Genomic DNA, 661 nt, shown 5'->3' with positions numbered 1-661 from the left:
TTACATGATCTGAGCAATTGTTGATTCTTCCAGAGCAGTCTCTTGACTTTGCTGTGTTGATCTTTTTATACCAGATGTCTGAAGTTCCTTATATTTGTCAATATTTTCTATGCCGGTTCCCTAAGCATTTTAATCTGAGGATCAAGTTTTTACCATCATCTTTTGCTTTTCATTTTCCTGAATCTTATTTATTTGGCATTTTTGTATGTAACTTGGTACTGGCTATGTGTTCTTATCCATAGATTTTTTTCTATTTTTCACATTAGTAGAGCTTTAAAAAATTGTTTTAATTGGAGGATAATTGCTTTATAATGTTCTGTTAGTTTCTGTTTTACAACAGAATGAATCAGCTATAGGTATACATAGATCTTCTGCCTCATGAGCCTTTGTCCCACCCACTCATCTCACCCCTCTACACTGTCACACAGCACCAGGCTGAGCTCCCTGTATTATATACAATTTTGCACTTGCTATCTGTGGTACACATGGTACTCTATATTTGTCAGTGCCACTCTCAATTCATTCCACCTCTCCTTCCCTTGCTGCATCCACATAACCATTCTCTACATCTGTGTCTCTATTCCTGCCCTGCAAATAGGTTCACAAGTACCATTTTCTATATTCCATGTTTATGCATGAATATACACTCTTTTTCTTTTTC

This window comes from Bison bison, unplaced genomic scaffold, assembly GCF_000754665.1.
Source record: "Bison bison bison isolate TAMUID 2011002044 unplaced genomic scaffold, Bison_UMD1.0 scf7180017863990, whole genome shotgun sequence".
NCBI classification, from domain to species: domain Eukaryota; kingdom Metazoa; phylum Chordata; class Mammalia; order Artiodactyla; family Bovidae; genus Bison; species Bison bison.
This window is presented reverse-complemented; position numbering follows the sequence as displayed.